The 22,247-nt window shown below is 49.3% G+C and overlaps 2 long non-coding RNA genes across 2 annotated transcripts in view; one reads left to right on the plus strand and one right to left on the minus strand.

Annotated features, from left to right (window-relative positions):
• LOC308623899 overlaps positions 1 to 22,247 on the plus strand; it is a 150,091-nt gene that overhangs the window by 111,359 nt on the left and 16,485 nt on the right. The window lies entirely within an intron of this gene.
• Positions 14,137 to 20,277, minus strand: LOC308623754. The gene is made up of 2 exons (XR_014016881.1): positions 19,893 to 20,277; positions 14,137 to 16,437 (listed from the first exon to the last, which is right to left on the minus strand). It is a non-coding gene; the product is annotated as an uncharacterized lncRNA (long non-coding RNA).

The following is a 22,247-nucleotide window of genomic DNA, read 5'->3' on the forward strand; positions in this document are numbered from 1 at the left end:
CTGTTCGCCCAAAGTGGCTTCCTTCTCCCACCCTTCTGGTCGGAGGGGCGCGGGGCAAGGCGAGGGATGGGTGTGACGCACCCCTCAGCCTTCCCTGTTCAGCCTCGAAAACCAGCGCAAACGCTAAGAGGCGAGGTGGGGAGGACACACAAACCTCTTGAAACAACATCTCTTGAGTTAATGTTTGAAGAACCTGGAGAAATTGGTTGGACATAGTCCAGTTCTGTTTGGAGGGGAATCTGGGACCTAGTTAAGGAGCAAAGTTCACGGATGTGGGAGGAGAAACTGGGGAACATTTTGTTCTGGTAGCTGGAAAGCTTATCTCCAGAAGTGATGGGAAGAAGCTAAAAGAGGAAAGGACTCGCGTTTTCCTCCAAATAAGCCCAAATCTGGCAAAAGTAAAGCATCGTGCTTGAGCTCTGCCGCTCGGCCGGAAATGATATGAAAGTGAGTTTTCACGAGTTTAGAGTGTTTTATAGAGTGAAGCTCCTTGGGGAAAAAAGACTCACTGTGAAACGGAGTCTGGAGCTGGCCGCCTTCAGCTTTTCTTAAATTGGGGGTGGTGGTCACAGAGGTTGATGCGCTAATTCCCAGGGAATTGAAACCACTGTTTGGTGGAGCAAACATGGCTCTCTTCAGCCCAGGGGAACGGGCACAGAGACCAGAAAGTGGGGCAGATTGCACTGAAATTTGAATTATAAGCCTGGTTTTCATGTGGGGTTTAAGCAACTCATCACTTCTGATATGGTCGCCCTTTGTAGCAATGGAAAAGAGGCATTTTAAAATTTATTTTTAATTTTATTTGGGTCTCCAGCTGCAGAAAGTCATCATTCAGAAACACATCTTTCCCACTCAACCCTTAAAAATGGGCTCTTTCTCTCCTTTCTGAAAATCTTGAGCAAATTCTGAAAAAACTTAAAATTAAAAAAAAGGTTCCTCTCTTTCGACAGACCTCACTTGGAGTTCGGGCCTCGCTTGGCTTTGGACGCCTGATGGTGCTGATGCATCCTCAGAGGTGTGCAGCATCTTTCTAAAGGTGCTGTGTGCATCCCATCCAGGCCGGACAGAAACAGCGGTTCCCAACGCGGATTCTAAGGGCCCGGCAGGCAGAGGGCGGAGCTCTGAGTACTGGCTCTTCCAGGGAACAGAGCCGGCTCTGAAATAACACGTGTACTGTCCACTCCAAGGTTCGGTTTGTTTTATAGCCCCTCTCCCCGCCCCTCCGGCGTAAAGGTGGCCCTGAGGCTTTGGGAGATGTTCTGTTCTGTTCAGCAGGAAGCCTTTCTTCCTCCATAATATTTCATGCAAGGCCAGTTCCAGCTCTGAAGAGAGAAGCGTTTCCCCAAAGCTGGGCTGCTGCTGAGCTGCACACACTGCTCCCTGGTTTTATTTGGGTAAAATCAAAGGTAAACAGAGGGCCCTGGCCTTATACGTGATGTTTAAAACAAAAGAGTGTGATTATTTAAAGAATACCTCTGGGGCTTCCCTGGTGGCGCAGTGGTTGAGACTCCACCTGCCGATGCAGGGGACGCGGGTTCGTGCCCCGGTCCGGGAAGATCCCACATGCCGCGGAGCGGCTGGGCCCGTGAGCCATGGCCGCTGAGCCTGTGCGTCCGGAGCCTGTGCTCCGCAACGGGAGAGGCCACAACAGTGAGAGGCCCTCGTATGGAGAGAAAAAAAAAAGAATACCTTTAAGAGTTCTTGAAATTCCCGGCATTCCATGTTTCCCTGTGAGTGTTCTCACTGTGGTTAGGGGAAGCTGGACTGGGGAAGTGCCTGATATGCCCAACAGCAGGACCACGACTGTTAGAGTGTAACTGAGGCTCCAGTGCAACTGAGGTAATCGGGCCACACCATCCAGGCGGGACGTGCATCTTCTCGGCTTTGCTTCTTGGTGGCTTCAGAAGCACTTCTCCCAGCCTCAGGGTCCCCCTTGGGGGGTGGAGATGTTGTGAGCATTATTTTAGAAGTCCAATGCTTAGCATTTATAAGATAGCAATATGATTATTTTTTAAAAGTCTGGATTAAAAGTACCCAAAGGAAATGAGATGTAGAACTGGCTTCTTCGAGCCCTGTGCCTCATCCGGCTTGTGGTCAGGTAAGGGAAGGAACTGGGGCAAAAGTAGAAATAAAAGCTTTGGGAGGAAGATGAAGAAACAGAGAGGGGAGAACTAAGACCTGTCCTTCTGGAGAAGCTAGTTCTGATCACAACCTGAGCCCGTGGAGGTGTGGGGAGCAGACCCCGGGGAAAGCAGAGGATGGAGCAGGGTTCAGCTCTGCGGGGCGACCCAGCAGTGGAGAGAATCTGACAGAGCCCCGGGCTTAGGGTCTGGATACCTGCGGAGAGAGGTTTTGCCTGGGAGTAGATAAGGGGACCTGGGGTGGGGTGCAAACTGGGAACGAAGCCAAAGCTACCAGTCTGCCAGGCTGAGAGGGGCCTTGGAGCACCAGCCGGTTAAGCGCCTGATTAATGAGTAAGCTGCGGGCTGTCCAGGTCAGGGTGCACCTGGTGTTCCCCTAATCCCCACCGAGCTCGCCCCTGGGCTGCTTTCCACACACTCAGGCCTTTTCCACTTTGCCTGCTTGACTAAGCCCGCCTTGTGCTGAGCAGCCCCTGGGGGAAGGGACCCCTGGGACCAATTTTTAAAAAACCTGGCGTTTTGGGGGTGTTTGTTGTTGCCCATTAACAGAAGTGGCAATGAAAACAAAAAGAGGAGTTGCTTCATAAACTTGAGAGCCCCGGATGTTCTTAGGGTACAAAACATGGGCAAAAGTGAAGTCAGTCGTATGTTATTACAGACTTTAGATTATCTTTCATCCTTGTGGCCTTTCCTGTAGAATTGGATTTTAATTTTTGTTCATATAATTTCTTTTAACCTTTAAGTATAATATGGGGAGTGGGGAGGAAGAATTGGATGAAGGCAGTTATTTTACGATATTTAAAAAATTAAAAAAAATGCATTCAGAAAAGTGCCAAAAGCCTAAACGTGTAATTTGCTAATGGTTCACAACTTGAAAACTCTCATACAACCAGCACTTAGACTAAGGAACAGGACTTGACCAGCAGCCAGGAGGTCGGTCCCCTTTCCAGAACCAGCGCTCATCCTGGACCACAGTTCAGTGCTGCCTGTTTCTTTTTTCCCTTTATTAAAAAATTACTTTTTAACTGTGGTGAAAGATGCAAAGCATAAAATTTATCATCTTAACCATTTCTTTAAAAAAAATTTTTTTTTGCGGTACGCGGGCCTCTCACTGTCGTGGCCTCTCCCGTTGCGGAGCACAGGCTCCGGACGCGCCGGCTCAGGGGCCATGGCTCCCGGGCCCAGCCGCTCCGCGGCATGTGGGATCTTCCCGGACCGGGGCACGAACCTGTGTCCCCCGCATCGGCAGGCGGACTCCCAACCACTGCGCCACCAGGGAAGCCCCGTCTTAACCATGTCTAAGCGTCCAGCTGAGTGGCAGGAAGTAAATTCATATTGGGCGACCATCGCCACCCTCAATCCACAGACCTCTTTTCTTCTTGCAAAACTGAAACTGTCCCCGTTAATCACTAAAACTCCCCAGCCTCTGGCCCTCACCATTCTGTGTCTGTGAACTTGCCTGCTCTAAGGACCTCATATAAGTGGTATCAAACAGCGTTTGTCCTTTTGTGACTGGTTTATTTCACTGAGATGAATGTCCTCGAGGTTCATCCACATTGCAGCCTGTGTCAATTTCCTCCCTTTTGCAGGCTGACTAGTGTCCCACCCTGTTAATATCCCTTTTGTTTATCCAGTCATCCATTGAGGGACCCTTGGGTGGCTTCCATCTCTTGGCAATGGTGAATGATGCAGCTATGAACATGGGTGTGCAAATATCTCTTAGAGACCCTGCTTTCAATTCTTTTGGATAAATACCCAGAAGTATAGTTGCTAGGTCATGTGGTAATTCTATTTGTTGAGTTTTTGAGGAACCTCCACACTATTTTCCACAGCTAGTTTTGCCCGTTTTTAACTTTCTATGCAGGAACTGTTCAGTACACACTGTTTTGTCTGGCTTTTTTCGTTCAGCTTTGTGTAACTCAGTCTTTGTTGGTACATGTTTAACAGGCATCCAGGTTTTGTAAGAAGTTATAATGTACTTGATTTTTATTTGTCTGTGTTTCATTTTTCCCATATCTTTTTAATTGAAATATAGTTGATTTACAACGCTGTGTTAATTTCTGCTGTACAGCGATGTGATTCAGTTATACGTACATCCCCAGACATACGTTCTTTCTTTAATACTCTTTTCCATTGTGGTCTAAGCACAGAATGTTGACTATAGTTCCCTGCACTCTGTCCCATATCTTCTTAAGCTACGTTTTCTTAGGTCGATCCTTACAGTTCTATGATTAACTGTGTAGCATTTTGTAAGAGTTTTGAGTGGAGTGGTCCATTTCCTCTTTCACTCTCTACAGAAGCCTCTGCTGGACCCAGGTAGAGGAGTTATGGTAGGTTCTGTGATTCAGGTCCCCCGTGGGGACATTAGCTGCTTCTCTGCTTCTGACGCTCTCAGAGTTCACAGCCTGGAGAGGCAGACATCCAAGTGAAGACTCCTGCCCAGTCCATGAGCCAGGCCTACTCTGATGGCAAATGTCCAACGTGAATGTCGATTCTATAATTTTATGATGGAGTGCTTTGACTGGCTGCTCAGTTACCTTGGTGATAACTGGCTACATGTGATACAATAGCTCAGGCTTCCACGCCTCTTCTCAACCAGATTTCTTCATGAACCCTTCCATCCACATCCACCCAATAAAAAAACTGCTTTTGGAATCACGTATTTATAGAACCCCCGAAGCACCTATGGATTTCATTGAAGACTTTCCTTTTGTTAACCATTTCTGTAGAGAGCTGAGTGTGAAAAGTATCTCGTAAATCAGAGGTGTGAACCTCAGCTTCGAGCAAGGTCCTGTTTAAATGTTCCAGCGGGTTCCAGGGATGCTAAGGGAATAAGGAAGCATGTCCTAACTTGGTTGTTTGGAGGCTGGCAGCCGCATAACAGTAAGAGTTTCCCAAGAGGAAGGCACTTCCAGGAATAGAGCTGAGGTCCCCTCCCTAGGCCATCAGCAATCCTTCCAGGCTCTCTGGTAATCTGGGGACGGGGTGTGGTGGAGGCGTGATCTAGTTAGGTGGACTCAGGGGTCCTGGGTTTGAGTTCTTCATCTGACATTTACCAGAAACGTGATACTGAGCGATTATCTTCACCCGCACGGACTCTTGCTTTGTCCACTTGTGGAAACAGCGTAATTTATAGAGACCTTAAATTGCCTGTTGTCTTTTTTTGGGGTCTCCACTCCCAGAAGTTCAGGCTTTTGAGATACTTATCTCGCTGGAGCTTTGTGGTGCAGGACGGAGAGAAGAGTTTGCCTGAATCGAAACCCACTGTCCTGGATTTTATTTTAAAAGCTTGAAGTCATTCAGGAAATAATGCTAGCTGCTGCTGGGAGAATGGGGTGTGTGCATGGGGGAAGTGGTGGGGTGATTGAAGCTGGTGCTTTTTGTTTTGTTTTGGTTTGGGTTTGTTTTTTTCAGTCAGAGGGAAAGCTGCAGAGCAGAGAGAGAGCTTTCCTGCAGCCAGGAAAGAGTCGGTGGGTTGGGGATTGCGGATGGGGATTGCAGTCGGTGGGGAGCCCTAAGGATTGGGGTTCTGTGCTGTCACCGTCCCGGTTCTCGGGACAGTGGCCAAACCTTGCTTGGTCCTTCCTGTAAGCAGCATGCAGACCCCTTCCAGGTACCAAGTGGGCCAAAGCAATGGCCCATCAGGGATAACCAGGGGGACAGAAAACCGGAGGGGCTACCTTGAATGTTCTTCTTTGCTTACAACTCTGGGACCTTTACCTTTTGAACAACCGAAGGAACTGGGGTGAGAAGTGATAGTGGAAAAAAAGGGCCAAAGACTGAATTACTTTGATTTAAAAGAAATGAAGAAATCAACATTTTTTATGCCCTGAGTTTACAGAGCAAAGTGCCTATTGGCCACATAAATACAACGGAGACATCCTAGTGTCCAGCTAACATGACTATTCTTTTTTTAATTTTTAGAAAAAGTATACACTAAAGTGATTCAGTTATACATACATATATATATTCCTTTTTACATTCTTTTCCATTATGCTTTATCCCAGGATATTGAATATAGTTCCCTGTGCTCTACGGTAGGACCTTGTTGTTTATCCACCCTATAGATACTAGTTTGCATCTGCTCATCCCAAACTCCCAGCCCCGCCCTCCCTCCCCCTCCCTCCCCCTTGGCAACCACAAGTCTGTTCTCTATACCATGACTATTTTGGGAATTAAGGGAGTTGATGGAGGTGGGAGACACTTAGCAAATCATGCAGCACCTCACCAGCTCCTATTAGGCCCTGGCTCTCCTGGCTACAGAGGAAGCTTCGGCCCCAGGTTCTCTTACAGGTCGGTGGGAGGGGAAAGTTACCTCGGGGAGGTAGACTTTCCTGGGCTCCTGCGTGGGGTGTCCAGGGTTTGCTGCATGCATCAGACAGGAGCAGGATGTTGACAGCTGGGGCTGCTTCCTCTGTGGGATGGAGCCGGGCGTCGCCTCTAAATGCTGACCCCGCAGATTTTGCTTAATGTGTCACCGAGGAGAGAGAGACTCTAAAATACCTGGGAGCAGGCATCGGAGATTTTCTGATAGATTCTGTGTGCAGTCTGTCATGCCTCAGCTGTCGGGTCCATCACAATGGCAGATAGTGCGGACAAATGCTTGCTTAGCCTGTGTGGTAGCGAGTCCCTCCCAGGGAAACTGGACCTGAGTAGGGAGGACCTTGGGGGCCAGCATCTGAACCTGTGCTGACCAGTGGAAATCTAATGCCCCACCAGCTGAGCCACATATGTTATTTCAATTTTTTAAGTAGCCATATTATTAAAAGTTAACAAAGAAAAAGAGAGAGGTGAAATTAATTCTTACAATTAGTTTTATGTAATCCAATGTATTAAAAATACTATCATTGTAATCAAGAAAAAATATAACATAATAATATAAAAATATTCATGAAATATTTTACATTTTTTGTTTTGCATTTAAATATTTGAAATCCAGGGTACAGTTTATACTCACAGCACATCTCAGTTTGGACTAGCCACATTTCACATGCTCAGTGGCCCCATCTGGCTTCTGGATTAGACGGTGCTTGTTTGTACCAGTGGTTTCCCTGGGGGAAGACTTCCTTCTCATCAGGGGGCCTTTATCAATGTTTGCAGATATTTGGGGTTGTCACAACTGGAGCGGAGGCTACTGGCATCTAGTGGGTAGAGACCAGGGATGTCACTAAATATCCCACAATGCACCGGACAGTCTCCCGTCCTCCACCGCCCCCCAACACAAAATCATCTGTCCCAAGATGTCAGTAATGCCGAGGTTGAGGAACCCTAGTCTAGACCAATTCCTTCTCCCCTTTTTCTCCCCGCAGCAGTGAGAATGAGCCAGTTGGTGGCAGGACAGGTGCTGACACACAGGTCTCTTGAGTTTGGCCCCGGGGCATTTCCCTAAGTCTCTGTGGCCTCCTTTCAGGCGGTGATGGTAGTGGGTGTTTCCAACCCTTTATCCAGCACAGCTCAGTAGATGAGTATAAATGACAGCACACAGGCCACGGGTAAGAAACCAAACCCCTCCAGCGTTCCACATCACAAAAGAAACTTTTGTGCTTCATGAAAACTTAGGGAAAATTCAGACACTTGAAGACCAGCCCGAGAGACAAAGGAAAGGCTGAGGTCAGCGAGGAGCCTGTAGCTGAAGCTGGGCCAGCTCTGGACGGGGGTTGCAGAGCACAGGGTGTCGGGAAAGCATCTTCCAATTAGAGACGACCAGGAACCATTTTCTGAACATCCATTTAAATGTTTATTCTCATCAGTCAGTGAAAAGCTGGAAGCCACAGCTTCAAATTCCAATGGCCAATGTGCTTCCCCTCCCTCGGTCTCCTCAGGGGTCCTTCTCCCACAGAAGTTTGCAGATATGGAACTTTTAGAAATGTCTGTAGAAGTTGATAGGAGAATGAGTGGGTGAAAGAGTGAATGAACTGCATGGAACAGCTTCAGATAGAAACTAGCCTCCCTCCCTGTTTGTTTCAATGTTGAGTAACCTGGTTCTTTTCTATTCTTTCTGGACCCTCGGCCTCCTTTGCTGGCGTCCAGCACCAACTGTGTTTCTGCATTTGTCTAGATGACCTGATTCCACTTGAGGGGGTGAGGCTGTGAAAGCTCCCTGGGCGCCCTCCTCCAGCCACGGGCCAGGCCCCGGGGGTCCTTTTAAAAATGTCCTTTCCCGGGTCCCACACTCCTGGAGATGGTCAGACCTTGCTTCCTGCATCAGTGGCCTCTGAGCACTTCTTCTGCCCACCCAGCCTCCACAGAGAAGGAGCCCTTTCTGTGTAGTTCTGCTGACCAGGGGCCCTGCAGGGAGGCACGCTTTCTACCTGCCATATACTTGCTGGTTGACAAACTCTAGGCAGCCTTTTGTCCACTCAGCTGGTGCTTTAAGACTGTTGCTTGTTTCTGCCACCTTTGTGCGTTTAGCAGCCCGTCAGCTCAGTAGATGATGTGTAAGCGGGGCTCAGACCAGCTCTGGCCACTGTGTCGTTAGCTCGCTTTAAGGGCAGAGTTAGAGAGACGCTCAGAGCTGTTTAAAAATGAGACTGGAGAAGCCGTGTGGCTCTCACACGTGGCTCCTTCCCCAGCCCTGTCTGTTTAATGAGGGGCTGGCCCCAAAGATGCAGAGCTGTCAGGAGGCTGAGGGATCCTTGGGAATTCCCAGAGGTCTGACCCATGGCTGCACCCTGTCCTTTCTCCTCCATGGTCCCTATTTTTCTCAGGCATCAGCAGGAGACTGAGAATCCCTAACTCCACTGGGTGTGCTGGGTGTCGGGTCATAGGCTCCAGGACAACAGTCCCAGCCCTGGGACATGGAAAATATGATGCCTTAAGCTGAGAACGGGAGGCTTGTCTCGGAAAAGAGGAAGAGCAAATTACTTGGAGATGGATCAACCTCCTTAGTGACCGCCAGTGGTGGGGACAAACTCCTGGTCCCACGAAGCGGCTTCATGGGCACTGCCAGGGCACCAGCTCCTGGCTCCACTCAGCTGCCCACTCTGCTCACGTGGTGAGCTCGTCCATGGAGAGGGGCGTTGTCCCAACAAGGGGATTGCTCGTCCACTGACCAAGTGTAGATGAAGCCCCTTCTAGACACCAAGAGCTGCTCCCCTCAGGGAATTCAAGGGTGTCTTTTGCAAATGATTTTCCTTTCTTCTTCCTCATCTCCTCATTATGTTAGTTACTTTAAACAATATACACAATGTCTTTCTTAAAGAAGACGAAACCTAGAATCTAGGCATCTATTTTCAGCACAGTGGCTTTTCCCAGATCACTCCCGAGAGCTTGGCTTCATCTTGACAGCCTTCGGCTCTCCTGAGCTGAGCACAAGGCCTGCCTGTGAGGGGTAGCTGCTCTTTGCCTCGGCAAGTCTGGGGCAGCCGGGTAGGAGTAGACCGAGGTTTCCCTGCGGCCGTGCAGCTGTTTGCAAACCGCCTCCCCAGGCCAGTGGCTCCTGCAGCTGGACCCGTTCGCATGCAATTCTGCAGCATTGCCTGTACTGCAGACAGATGCCAGGACCGGTGCATATTCCGTAATGCAAACACTGAAAGTAATGGGAGAAAGCGTTCCCTCTGCACCCGGGTCGTGGTTTTGCAGTCATGTTTGCTGACCCAGCACATCACGTTAGCTGCATCTTTTTTTTTTTTAATAAATTTATTTATGTATTTATTTTCGGCTGAGTTGGGTCTTCGTTGCTGTGCGTGGGCTTTCTCTAGCTGCAGCAAGCAGGGGCTACTCTTCTTTGCTGTGCCCAGACTTCTCATTGCAGTGGCTTCTCTTGTTGCAGAGGACAGACTCTAGGCACACGGGCTTCAGTGGTTGTGGCGCACGGGCTTTGCTGCTACGCGGCATGTCGGATCTTCCCAGACCAGGGCTCGAACCCGCGTCCCCTGCATCGGCAGGCGGACTCTCACCCACTGCGCCACCAGGGAAGCCCTGGTGGCTTTATTTTTACTAGAAGAGACAGCACGGTGTTCTGATGGAGGGTGAGTGCCTGAGAGAGTCATTTTCGGGGGGAGGAAGCGGGGATATTGGCACAAGGACAAGCTTACGTTCTAACGGCGTTTGTTTGTCTAGGCTTTTTTTCTGCTGTGGCGCAAAAAGTTGGAAATTCGGATCTCCTTAGGAAGGTTGGCAGTTTGCTTTCATGGTACACAAATGGGTCCTAAAACCATCCGTCCCCCGGGCTAGTCTGGGTTGGAGGCCAAACCGAGCTATAAAAGCTCCTCTGTGCGGGGTGATAACTCCGAGATGCTGCAGCCCCCGTGGAAGGGTGCTGGTCCAACCCTGGCAAGTCATTACCATTCACTTTGCACGCCTCCCAGAAAGAAAACACCCTCAGACATCACCGAGTCGTTTCCAGGCCTCTGCTTTGCGGTCCTCCTGCCCCACCCGCCCCTACTGCTGAGCAGAGCAGCTGGGTTGGAGCAGCAGCGGGCCACCCCTCACCCGTGTGCTCCCCAAGGAGGCCGGGATGGGAAGACCTGGCCGGCGTTTCCTCTGTCATCCCTGCTGCCCTCACCCCCAGGTCTCTCTTCTTGGCACTTAGCTCATTTCCCAACAGATTTCCAAAATAGAACTCAATTCAGAGCATCAAAGAACATTGCCTGGGGCAGGGCACATGCTAATCAGGCTGGGGCCCCAGACCCGCGCCTGACTCTGCTGGGCCCTCAGGGTGGCCCCTTGCCTGGCTCTGTGCCTCCCCCTCCCCCTGATCTGCGAGCCCTGGGAAAGCAGAAGGCCTGGCCATCTTTCTGCTTCGACACTCTGACCACGTTGATCACAATCCAGAAGAGCCCCGACGGTCACGCAGCTCCTGCCTGCTCAGGACACGCGGGGCATGGAAGAACTAAGACTTCGGTGTCCCCGAGAGGCGGTACAAGTTGAAAAAATAATGGGGTGCACAGCAAGCTTTAGAGTGGATTCATAAGTGACCGGTTTATAGGCTTTTCAAAGGGACCCAGGAAGCACTCGTATGTAAGCCTCTGCTCTGGGGCAGGGGACACGTGAAGCAGACGGGCTCCTTGCGTTCAAAGAGCTTCCAGTCTGGGAGGGAAACGAGATGTGCAACCAGGTGGCTGGCAGGTGAGAGACCTCCTCCCGCCCCCATAAGATAAGCCTTCCTGCTCTCCCTGCTTCCACGCCTTTCTCAGCCCAGATGGACACAAAGGACCACAGATTAGACTCCATTGGTCTTGGAGAGTAATGAATATGTTTGCTAAACAATTCAGAGGGCTGTGAAGAGGTGAGGGATTGGGCATTACACGGACCAACACAGTGGAAACTTATGGAAAAAGGCACCCCCTGACCCATCTGCCTCTCTGGCTCCTGGCCTCCTGAGATGGATGCAATCTCTCCTCTCTTACTGTCCTGTGTCCTGCTGCTTGGCGGTCTCATTTCTGTCTCCCCTTGGCCACCTCACACCACATCCCCCCGCCTCCCCTCCCCCATACTCCCCTTCCTCACTTACTTTCTCTGCTTCTCTGTTTCGCTCCCTTCAATGGGCTCTTTTCAGGGGCTCTGTTGGCCCCTCTCAGCCTCTTCACAGGTTCTTTCCCGCCACGTCCCCCATCAGCCAGGGGAGGCTTCAGGGGGGCAGAGCAAGCGGGGGGGGGAGGGGGGTCCTTGGTGTCAGTGCTGAGCTTTACCTGGGCTCCAAGCTCCCGGATAATGGCAAAGCGTAATCCTCCCAGGCTCTGTGACTGAGCTCTCCCACCTTGTGTGTTCTGGGGAATGACTTACTGCGGAGACCACCCTCCCCCCCCAGACTTAGATAAGACCCACTGTTATGGGTTGAATGTGTCCTCCACAAATTCACGTGTTAAGTCCTAATGCCCAGCACCTCAGCACGTGACTGTATTTGGAGATGGGCCTTTAAAGAGGTGATTAAGTTAAGGGGCTTCCCTGGTGGCTCAGTGGTTGAGGGTCCACCTGCCGATGCAGGGGACGCGGGTTCGTGCCCTGGTCCGGGAGGATCCCACATGCCACAGAGTGGCTGGGCCCGTGGGCCATGGCCGCTGAGCCTGCGCGTCTGGAGCCTGTGCTCCGCAGGGGGGGAGGCCACGGCGGTGAGAGGCCCGCGTACCGCAAAAAAAAAAAAAAAACCAAAAAAACAAAACCAAAAAAAACCCAAGAGGTGATTAAGTTAAAATGAGGTCATGGCGGTTGGAGCCTAAGCTTGACCCTGTAAGGAGAAGATGTCAGGACACAGACACACACAAACGGGAGACCACTTGAGGACACAGGGAGGAAGTGACATCCACAAGGCAAGGAGAGAGGCCTCGGGAGAAACCAGCCCTGCCAGAACTTCTAGGCTGTAGAACTGTGAGAACATAAATTTCTGTGGTTTAAGCTCCCTAGTCTGTGCTCTTTGTTACAGCAACTTCTGCTGACTGATACACCCACTCATTCTTGTGACCCCATGAGACCCCATGTTCACCTGTGACAAGGTCAGACACAGACCCTCCAAATTCCCATCTTTGTTTCATAAGTGATTAGCTGAACTATTTGCCCCTCAAAACTAGCTAGACACAGGGAGAGACATCTCTTGTTCAACTGACAGACTCCCTTGATTATAAAAAACATCCCAACTGTGAAATCACCCACCTGTGACTTGTCCTCTCCTCCCTCTGAAAATCTAGACACACCCATAGCCGAGACACCCTGGTCTTCAGAGCTGGGCTTCTCTCCCGACTGCAATATCCTGAGTGCAGTCAATGCCTTTACCTCTTTGTTTTTCATTTTTTCACATTAGAAACTATTATTAATTGAGCACTTGCTATGGGTAAGGCACCGTTCTAAGAACTATACATGTATTATTTCATTTAATCCTCACAATAACCCTAGGTGCTGTGCATGTTTCCCCCTATTTTTTTGAAGAGGAAAGCAGAGTAACTTCTCACGTCCCATGAGAGGACATGCAGATTTGGGATTCACAGGCAGAGTTCTTTCTCTATATTCTGTGCTATGGCTATGAATTCTCCCACATTAACCATTAATACATTCATTCTTGCTATACTAATAATAGAGATGGAAAGTGCTCTGGAAGGCCAGGAATTAAGAGGTTGGAGAAAGCTTATGAGAAGGTGGCATTAGAGGGGTGTACTGGAGGCTGGAAAAGGCTTTGTTGAGTAGAGATGAGGAAGGACGTTGCAGGTCAAGAACAGGCTCTGTGTCCTTCAAATTGAATCGGGCTCTGGACTCAGGAGAGCTTTTTGGGACCAAGATGCACACTTAGGAACCATCTGCATGGAAGAAATGAGGGATGTTGAGACAGCCTTTCAGAGCAGCAGGAGGATTGATGGGTTAGTGAGAAAAGGCAAAAAAGCATAGACTACTTTTTCAGGAAGTGTGATAGTAAAGGAATAGAGAAAAATATGAAAATAATTGAGGGGCCAGCAGGCAGGGTTAAGCAAGTGCCTGAAAATACATGTAATGGGGACTTTCCTAACCCCTAGAAATATTGAGCTTCACTCTTCTCCAGGCACTGGGCTAAGCATAACATTATCTGGTCCTTTCCCAAACCCTGTGAGGCGGGTATCATAACCATCTCTGTATTACCGATGAGGAAACTGAAGCTCAGAAAGGAACTTGCAGGATACAGAGCAACTGGAACGCTTATTCATACACAGCTGGTGGGAATACGAATGGGTACCACTGTCTTTGAAAACAGTTCGGCAATTTTTTACCAAGTTAAACATACACTTACCATAAGACCTAGCATTTGCTCTCTGAGTAATTCATTCTCTTCAAAAGAAATGAAAACATGCCCACGTAGAGACTTAACCACTAGTCTTCACAGCAGTATTATTCATAGTAGCCCCAAAATGGACACAGCCCAACTGTCCATCCATAGGTGAATGGATAAACAAGTTGGGGTATCCGTACGATGAGTCACTACTTTGCAATTAAAAAAAACCCAAACTACTAAGATGTGCACTCACCATGGCTGAATTGAATAGTGCATTATATTGAGAGAAAGTAGCCATGCACAAAAAGAGTACAAACAGCGTATGACATGATTTTGTTTATATCAAACTCTTGAAAAGACAAATCTCATCTACAGTGACAGAAAGCAGATCAGTGGTTGCCTGGGGCTGAGCATGAAGACGATTGTCTGGGAAGGGACCTCACAGGAGTGTTTTTGAGTGATTGAAATGCTTTTACCTTGACTGTGATGGTAGTTACACAGGTATACATTTGTCACATAGGAGTATTTTATTGCATGCAAATTATACAGTTAATATAAATTTAGAAACGAAAAAGAGTCACATGTACTGACATGGAATACTTTAAAAATAGGTCACAGAAAAATAAGCCTAGAATTACATTAAGAATAATAAAATTTTAATCACCTCCCCATCTATGTAACTGCATGGTGAAGGATCCAGAAAAAAATGCAGCAAAGTGATAACTGGATGTCACCCAAGGGGAAAGGAGTGAGATGGAGGGGGACTTTCCTCTTACAGTTAGTATATGTTCCTTCTGTATCGTTTGGCTTTTATAATCAGTATGTATGTATTGTTTGTATATTGGTTTTTTTAAAAAGGTGAAAAAAGAAACACACACAGAAAAATTCATGTCCCAATTCCCATGAGTCTGATCCCAGTTCTGACTCCAAAGCTGGAAGCTAAGAGCCGCTAGGCAGGGGGCTCCGCCAAGAAGGACCACAGTTGCCTGCCCATCAACTCCAGGAACAGGATGCCAGGCAGAAGGGGCAGGGGTGCTCCTCGCACACTCTCCCGGGCTCTGGCCACTCTGGTGGCTCCACAGGTTATGTGGAAACACAAAGCATGTGGAGGAATGCCTCGGACTCTCCCAGTGTCCCGTATAATTTGGCTACAAAGCCAAGATAATTGTGAGCAATATTTTTGTCGTTGTTGGTAAGTGTTTTCTAGGGACAACCAAATAATCTAGTTTCCTCTTGATCAGTGGCTCTTAACTGGGGGCAACTTTGCCCCTCGGGGGACATCTGGCAATGTCTGGAGATACTTTTGGTTGTCACAACCTGAGGGGCAGAGGTGCCACCAGCACCTAGCAGGCAGAGGCCAGGGATGCTGCTACACACCCACCAAGACAGGACAGCCCCACAGCAAAGGGTTATCCTGTGCAAAGTGTCAGCACTGCCCAGGCTGGGAGACCCTGATGCAGACAGCACTGCTTCTATGATATTCTCCAATCTGATTCAAGAAATAAAAAGAAATCACCCAGTTTGCTTTAGTGATGGAAGGTGATGCTTATAGAAGTGTTCTGTCTTTAAATGTTACGAGCTGTAGTGTGGAAGTAGAAACAACAGAACCGTCTTCTTGTTTCTGGACAAAAGTTGGTCTTGGGCAAATACATGCTGTTGGGAGAGAACTTAGCCAGGAGCACGGCGCCCTGGGTCCTTGCTCTGTAACACTGCCATGTGTCTTTGGGAGTTCTGCTCTCCTCGGAGTGGAAATAAGTGTCTTCAGCTCTTTTCTGGCTCTAACAGTTTCTGTTCTCTAACCAGTCCATGCATGAGTCAGTGTGGAGAGTTGCTAAAGCACAACAGGAAGAAGGAAGAAGAAGCCCGTGGTGCTTTGCCCTTCCACACCCAGCTGTGCTCCCCGCGTGCCCGGCTTCCTGTCCCTACATGGGCTTGAGAAGCAGCTGTTGAGAGAGGAGGGGCTGGGGAGGCAGGAAAGCTGGCCAGGGGGAGGTCCCCAAAGGCTGGCCAGGGCACTGTCCCAACTCGGGGCAGAGGGACCTCTGTGAGACTTGCTTCCACACTGGGGTCCGGGGAGCTGTGACATGCCAGTTATTCTGAAGAAAGAAATGATGACTGGCCCCGACATTTTGATGCCACTCTTTGAGAAGAGCTAACTCTTTTCTGGGACGAATTATCACTCACTTTCTGTAGTTCTTATTAGTCTCAACTCCAGAAGCTGAATTTTTTTCTTTCGTATTCATGCAAGAGGCTTGAGTTGTTTTGTTTTCTGAACAAATAGGTGATTCTAAAAATACACCTAGTCGACACTTTTTATAGGTCATCTATACACATGGTAAGATATTTAAATACGAAAATGGTATACGGTGAAAAATAAGTCTTCTTCCCCTCTCCGGGGTAGATGTTCCTTGTTTTCTTCTCAAAATGGTCCCAGGGGAACTGAAGAAGTTGGAGCATTGCTGCTTTAGGGGAGAGAACATCAGACTGAGGGGGCTCTTTCTTGTGACATCTTAGGAAAGGGGGCCGGAGGGTCCAGGGTCCAGGAAGATGACACTCAGTTCTGGACAGACATCCACAGCGAGATGGACCACTGCACGTGGCTTAGGTGGTTGCCCTGCTGCTCTGTTGATAGAAGAAAAGGAGAAAAAGTCAAGGGATAGGAACAAAGCAAGAAACTGAGGCTTTCGGAGCCACAGGCTGGAGTTCTACTGGTTTTCTTCCGGAATAGTCCACACTGGTGTATTAGCCAACCACTTCTGTTTTTCCTTCTATGTCATCATTTTCAGAGTAAGTGCTTGGCTAATACAGGGAAGTAACACAAGTTAGAAAGAATAGGATAGGGTTTCTTCGTCGTCTGTGTTTTCTTAGAACTCTGTTGTCTTCTTTCTGTGTTTAGCGTGGCCTTTAGGGGCCGTTGGTGCCCCCAGTTACTCAGCACCGGTGTATCACGCTTGAATCTCACTGGATTCCCTGGCGTGTGGGTACCCTGGGGTTCTGTGCTCCTGGCATCGGGATCGTATGAATGGGGCAACAGGGAAGGGTGGGCACCATGTTGCATACACCTCCTCTGCTCACGTGCATGTTTCATTGCTCCTAAGGAGCAATGAAAAACACAGGTTCAAAGATAAAATTATTAGAAATTTCAAGATGGCAACAGCAAAGCATTAAACCAAGCGTGGGACCCTTGTGAGCACAGGGCCCTGTGAACCTTCACAGATGGACGACCTGTGAAGTCGCCCTGCTGGTCTGGATGTGAAACCAGGACTTCTAAGGCTTCTGGAGACCGTGAGACAAGATGCCTAGGGCCAACACCAGTGCCCCGAGGATGGGAGAGCCAAGAGCTGGAAGGAACTTGGGTTCCTGATGACATCATTGAACCACTGGTTTTAATCCCCTGGGAACTTACTGGACTTGTTATCACCTGAGATAAACACGTCCTTGTTTTTAAAGCTGGTTGGAGCTGGGTGTTCTGTTTCTTGCAGTCAAAAGCATTCTAACGTATGTAGTGGGACGTTCTGTCCTTAGTGGGGGAGCACCATCCTGTTGTACTTCCTTTTTCCTCCCTGGCTGTGTGTCTTTGCTCCCTGCTGCTGACAAAGATGGACACATAAAAGTAGGGGCCACCTAGTCCATCCAGATGAGACTTTGGAACTTAGAAGACTGAAGCGACCCAGCTGGCAACCAGGCCCTGCTGTCAGATTTTGGATGGAATGCCATCCCACACCATCCCCAGCCAAGACACCTGCCATCCTTAAGATGCTGCATTTACCTGCACTGCCCTCTTCAGGCCAATGGATGACCTTGTAAGAGTCACCTGTGACCTGAAGAAGCCTGGTCCAGTCACACCCAGGGTTAAATCAACTCAGGGAGTCTCTCTGCCTCTCTGTGTTCATTCCTCAGGCTTCCAACTTCAGGGTCATTCAAGTTAGGAGTTAAAAAAAAATAATAGTAAAAAATTAGTAAATCTGAGACCCCCAGAGAGTGACCTCAGAAAACATTAGCTAAGCAGCAGAGCTATAGAAAATCCTTGTAGATACTTAGACAATTCTACCGGCCTGCAAATGTTTCCACATCCTTCCTGGACTTGAGAAGTGCCCACACATGCCGAAATTGCCTCTGGGAGTTGTACAGACTGGCCTTACAGACTCAAAGCCATCTCCGTTGTAATGAACACAGGTTGCTGGAGACCGATAACAGGGACAGTTTGGCAATCTCGTTATCAACGTTCTCAAGTGCCTGCAATCCTTAGAATCACAGAAGTTTATGGTTGGAAAAGTCCCACAGAGTTTAAGCCCTACCTGATCTAGCTCTCCCGTGGAGGGAATTGAGACACAGGTGTGATCTGCTCAAGGTCAGCAGTTGACGCCTACCTGGGATGAGGTGTTTTGATCTCCTGCCCAGTCCTCTTCCCCGCCCCCCTCTGCTCCCTTACCTCTCATGCTTATTTATTACAGGTCCTATTTCTACAGCCTACATTCTCTTCAGTATAAGATTACACTTTTTTCCCCTATTGCTTCCCCCTGTTCTCCCTCCTCCCCCAAAGCTGCTGAGTGTCCAGCTGAGATCAGTTAAAAGGAACTTCCTGCCAAGTGGGTTCTGCCCAGGTGGTAGGTCTGCAGAGCTGGGTCCAAGGGGAATCTTGTCTGTATTCTTTCTGATATGTGTTTCACATCAGCCTTGAGCTAATTTTGTCAGGCTCAGAAATGTGCCCAAGTGGCTCTGTGAATACTTAGAATAGCAGGATGCTGAATTTGGAATGTAGTCTTGCAGTTCTCTAACTATGCTCCGGGGAACCCCAGGGGGTTCCTTAAGGGGTGCCTTCTGTGAGCAGGTGGGCTGGGGAGCTCTAAGAGCAGGTGGGGTGGGGAGCTGAGCAGACCTTCTTCCCCTCCCCTGAGTCATTTTATTCAACTGGGGGCACTGGGGAAGATTTCTCAAGAAGAAAGGTTTCAGTGCTACAAAATGGCTTATCACAATGGATCTGGTCCATCTGAAATAAGATGAGATGACTGGATCTGGACAGCCATTTTGGATCATGAGACAGAAGCCATCTGTGGAGGGTGATGAAGCCACAAAATAAGACAAACTCAAGCCCCACTGGTCATGGGCTGCCTAGGTTCATGGGAGAGAAAGCTCAATTTCTAACTAAATATGGGGAAGTGGAGGCTCGGCAGGAGGGTAGAGGAACCGTGATCTCTCCATGCACAGGTGCACCACCTGCTAGTGACAGAGCAGGGCTGGGAAACTGGTCTGCAGACTCCCCTCAGGAGTCGCCTCGTGGAGAGGACTCAGCGCCGCTAAGAAGCCGTGTGTGTGGCTTGGCTGAGAGGTGGAGCTGCTGGAACCAGCTCTATGGTGGCTGCTCATCTGGGAAAGGAGGGGGACAAAATCAACAAGGACCGAGTGACTACTGGGTGACAGACACTGAAAACCTATCCGTGCCCTGGCTCCGAGCAGATGCCCCCAGCACCTCTCCTGTGGCAGCCCCCTGGGACAGACACTGCCCAGCCTGCCTTTCCTCTGAGCCTCAGGACAGCAGCAGGAGAAGCTGCAGCCTGTCTCTGAGGTGCAGGCCCTGAGAAGCTAGGTGACTCAGGGCAGCGCAGCTGGTAAGGGGCAGGGCCACGTCCAGACCATCTCCTGGCCCCCAGCCTGCTGTGCTGGGCTATACCACATCTCAAGACACTTCTTATTTTGTTTAAAGCCTCAGGAAGTCAGCAGCTGCCAGTAGCACATGAGCCTTCCAATGACTTGAAACTCAGTAACATAGAATAGAATAGAATAGAATAGAATAGAACAGAATAGAATAGAATAAAATAAAGTAAAAAGAATAGGATAAAATAAAATAGAGTAAAATAAAGTAAAATAGAATAGAATAAAATAAAATAGAATAAAAATAAAATAGAATAAAATAAAGTAAAATAGAATAGAATAAAATAGAATAAAATAAAGTAAAATAAAATAGAATAGAATAGAATAAAATAGAATAAAATAGCATAGAATAGAATAAAATAGAATAAAATAAAGTAAAATAGAATAGAATAGAATAGAATAAAATAACTTGAATTTTCCCTTACCCATCTGGAGAGTGGCAGGCCTCCCTCCATGCCCGTTCTCGCGGGGACACTGCCGTCATGAAGTGGAGTCCTGAGATGCCTCCCTATCCAGAGGCTTCCGTGAGTCACCACATGCAGCCCAGCCTGGCTGGAAAACATTGCTCATCCTGCCTCAGCTCTGAGCGGGTCTGGGAGCAGCCGCTGCCCTGGGGACCCGCGGGACCTGTGAACGAGTGACGGGGCGATCACTGTCGTGTGCCGCGCACGTTGAAGTGTGCATGAGGCGCCAGCCTTCCGTGGTGCAAGAAGTTTCCAACTGTCTTTCAGTAAATGGTGTGTCTCAACAGCCTGCCAGCAGCTCTGGGAGACATTTCAGCCCAGTTTGTTTGCCCACTTTGAGGCTTCTTCCTGCTGGACCCTGTCCAGCCTCTTGATCATCTAAATGTTCTTTGCAGAGACTGGGGGTCATTTTGAATAAGTGGGACTGATGTGCGTGCTGGGAGGGGAGGGGTGATGGGGAGAAGAGCAGGAAGGAGGGCACGGGGTGGTCTGTGCTAACTCTCCTGGGACGTGTGACGCTGTCAGCCCTCTGAACACTGGCCTTTTCAGCGCTCATACTCACCGTCTTTGTTCCCCGCTTTTAGGGGATGTGGTTAAAAGTCGGTGGTAGTGCTGGGCCTGGCGGTGGGGTCTGAATATCAAGGCTTGAACTCAAGGCTTGCTTTGCCAGCTCTAGATGTAAACACGCTGTCCCCCAATTTAAAAATTAAACCATACATCTTTATGAAGACATTCAAACTTAAATGGTAAACTGAATGAACTATTCCAAGTGAGCACAAAAATGTATGAAGAAATTCAAGCCACAGCCTCCTTTGGCATCTTTCTCATTAATTTTTAACTAGTTATTAACTTATGATCATATTCTCTCCCACTGGAAAGAGATACTTTTTGACATTACTCCTAAAGAAGAAGTTGCCTCTCTGAGGCAGCTCAATTTGAATATTCCATTTATTTATTTATTTATTTGCAAACTAAGCAAAGGACAGGGCAATTCTCAGCAAAGTATCTCTGGGCAGATCGGCGCCAAAGATGAGGCCTGGGGAGGGGCTTGGCGGCCCTGGCCCCTCGGTGGCTGGAACGGCTGTGGTTTGGTCAGCAGAAGTGGCCGCTGCCTGCCCCACCCTGACCCCTTCTCACGTGGGTGAACACCTGGCAGTGCATCCCTGCTGCCCCCACCCCTGGGCTGGGCTCTGCAACAACGGGGTACATCCCTGGGGTGGGGGGTTCCCATCTTCCGGGCTTTGTGAGCTGAGTGGAGTTGTGGGAGCAGCATAGTGAAAACAACATTCTCCACTGCTGCGCTGCTTTCTGACCTGCAGGGCGCCCTGCCTGCCTGTGCCCAGCGCGGGATTCGGGATGGAGTCCTGATGAGGAGAGGCGTGCTGTCCACCCCAAGGGACAGGTGTGACTTGGTAGCGTGGGTTTTCAGGGAGCCCCTCGGAGCCCCTCACTGCTTGTCATGGCAGTGAACACAAGCACTGGGCCAGCAAATCACCAGGACCGCGCCCTGAGTCTGTGTCATACGCGGGAGGTTTGCCTTTGTTTTTGAAGAGGGGACGTCTCTAGTCTCAACTGTGTGCTTCTTTGCCTCCCCCCACCCCTCACTGATTTCTTTCTCTCCGAGGTCACAGGACACTCAGGGGCTGGGGAAGGGGTCAGGCTGGACCTTTCGGGACAATATTCCTCACCACTCTCTTAGGAGCTTGGAGAATTGGTGGCAACCAGTGAAGTTTTCAGGGTTTAGTAACCATTCAGGGTCCTGAGCTCTGGGAACAGCCTTCTTTAGCTCTTTAAGGTTGGGATTAGAGGCGTCTGGAAGCTCGTGCTGAAGAGAAATGAACCATCCCCGCTCGGTTGTGGACGGCCGCCAAATGGACAGCTTTGAAACACTCAGCCAACAGCCTAGAGGGTCCCATGGAACAGCCTTGGAACAACTTTTGGAGAAGAACGATATCTTCCCCAACTGCTCAGCATCTGCCTGGGTGTCAGCCAGAACCCGTGAGCACCGCAGCCCTGGGGTGCCTGGGGTGAGGCTGGTGGCCATAGCAACAAGACAGAGCGACCAGGTCCCTGGGATTGAGAACAGCGGATAAGATGCAGTCAGGCAGGGAAGGTGCAGGGTGGAGAGGGGAAGGTGGGCTCGCCTAGAGGGTGGAGCCACCTTCCTGCTGTGGATGAAGCCCTGCGTGAGTCCATCACAGGCTCCAAGAAGCAGGTGCAGTTCAATGGGGAGCTTGTTAGACGCCCAGGCTATAATCGACCCGTTGGCTCCATCAAACAGTAAATTAGCAGCTGCAGTACTGGCTGTGTGCCACC

This window comes from Mesoplodon bidens (genome assembly GCF_964165515.1).
Source record: "Mesoplodon bidens genome assembly, chromosome: 10".
In the NCBI taxonomy this organism is placed as follows: Eukaryota; Metazoa; Chordata; class Mammalia; order Artiodactyla; family Ziphiidae; genus Mesoplodon; species Mesoplodon bidens.